Source organism: Rana temporaria, chromosome 3 (genome assembly GCF_905171775.1).
Source record: "Rana temporaria chromosome 3, aRanTem1.1, whole genome shotgun sequence".
Taxonomy (NCBI): domain Eukaryota; kingdom Metazoa; phylum Chordata; class Amphibia; order Anura; family Ranidae; genus Rana; species Rana temporaria.
The window spans coordinates 14,995,307-14,997,485 of NC_053491.1; positions in this window are offsets into that span (position 1 = coordinate 14,995,307).

The window sequence follows — 2,179 nt, forward strand, 5'->3', positions numbered from 1 at the left end:
TGAGGTGCAGACATGGTCCTCCGCCGTCTCTAGGGGGGGTCAGTTTGGAGAATGAGGTGCAGACATGGTCCTCCGCCGTCACTAGGGGGGGTCAGTTTGGAGAATGAGGTGCAGACATGGTCCTCCGCTGTCTCTAGGGGGGGTCAGTTCAGAGAATGAGGTGCAGACATGGTCCTCCGCCGTCACTAGGGGGGGGTCAGTTTGGAGAATGAGGTGCAGACATGATCCTCCGCTGTCAGTCACTAGGGGGGGTCAGTTCGGAGAATGAGGTGCAGACATGGTCCTCCGCTGTCTCTAGGGGGGTCAGTTTGGAGAATGAGGTGCAGACATGGTCCTCCGCTGTCACTAGGGGGGGTCAGTTTGGAGAATGAGGTGCAGACATGGTCCTCCGCTGTCACTAGGGGGGGTCAGTTTGGAGAATGAGGTGCAGACATGGTCCTCCGCTGTCACTAGGGGGGGTCAGTTTGGAGAATGAGGTGCAGACATGGTCCTCCGCTGTCACTAGGGGGGGTCAGTTTGGAGAATGAGGTGCAGACATGGTCCTCCGCTGTCTCTAGGTGGGGTCAGTTTGGAGAATGAGGTGCAGAGATGGTCCTCCGCTGTCTCTAGGGGGGGGGGTCAGTTCAGAGAATGAGGTGCAGACATGATCCTCTGCTGTCACTAGGGGGGTCAGTTTGGAGAATGAGGTGCAGACATGGTCCTCCGCTGTCAGTAGGGGGGGGTCAGACAGTTTGGAGAATGAGGTGCAGACATGGTCCTCCGCTGTCTCTAGGGGGGGCAGTTTGGAGAATGAGGTGCAGACATGCTCCTCCGCTGTCACTAGGGGGGGTCAGTTCAGAGAATGAGGTGCAGACGTGGTCCTCCGCTGTCTCTAGGGGGGGTCAGTTCAGAGAATGAGGTGCAGACATGGTCCTCCGCCGTCACTAGGGGGGGTCAGTTTGGAGAATGAGGTGCAGACATGGTCCTCCGCTGTCTCTAGGGGGGGTCAGTTTGGAGAATGAGGTGCAGACATGGTCCTCCGCTGTCTCTAGGGGGGGGTCAGTTTGGAGAATGAGGTGCAGACATGCTCCTCCGCTGTCACTAGGGGGGGGTCAGTTCAGAGAATGAGGTGCAGACATGGTCCTTCGCTGTCACTAGGGGGGGGGGGTCAGTTTGGAGAATGAGGTGCAGACATGGTCCTCCGCCGTCTCTAGGGGGGGTCAGTTTGGAGAATGAGGTGCAGACATGGTCCTCCGCTGTCTCTAGGGGGGGTCAGTTTGGAGAATGAGGTGCAGACATGCTCCTCCGCTGTCACTAGGGGGGGGTCAGTTCAGAGAATGAGGTGCAGACATGGTCCTTCGCTGTCAGTAGGGGGGGGTCAGACAGTTTGGAGAATGAGGTGCAGACATGGTCCTCCGCTGTCTCTAGGGGGGGCAGTTTGGAGAATGAGGTGCAGACATGCTCCTCCGCTGTCACTAGGGGGGGTCAGTTCAGAGAATGAGGTGCAGACGTGGTCCTCCGCTGTCTCTAGGGGGGGTCAGTTCAGAGAATGAGGTGCAGACATGGTCCTCCGCCGTCACTAGGGGGGGTCAGTTTGGAGAATGAGGTGCAGACATGGTCCTCCGCTGTCTCTAGGGGGGGTCAGTTTGGAGAATGAGGTGCAGACATGGTCCTCCGCTGTCTCTAGGGGGGGTCAGTTTGGAGAATGAGGTGCAGACATGCTCCTCCGCTGTCACTAGGGGGGGGTCAGTTCAGAGAATGAGGTGCAGACATGGTCCTTCGCTGTCACTAGGGGGGGGGGTCAGTTTGGAGAATGAGGTGCAGACATGGTCCTCCGCTGTCACTAGGGGGGGTCAGTTTGGAGAATGAGGTGCAGACATGGTCCTCCGCTGTCTCTAGGGGGGGGGGTCATTTTGGAGAAAGAGGTGCAGACATAATGGTCCTCAGCTGTCACTAGGGGGGGGTCAGTTTGGAGAATGAGGTGCAGACATGGTCCTCCGCTGTCACTAGGGGGGGTCAGTTTGGAGAATGAGGTGCAGACGTGGTCCTCCGCCGTCACTAGGGGGGGTCAGTTTAGAGAATGAGGTGCAGACATGGTCCTCCGCTGTCTCTAGGGGGGGTCAGTTTGGAGAATGAGGTGCAGACGTGGTCCTCCGCTGTCACTAGGGGGGGTCAGTTTGGAGAATGAGGTACAGACATG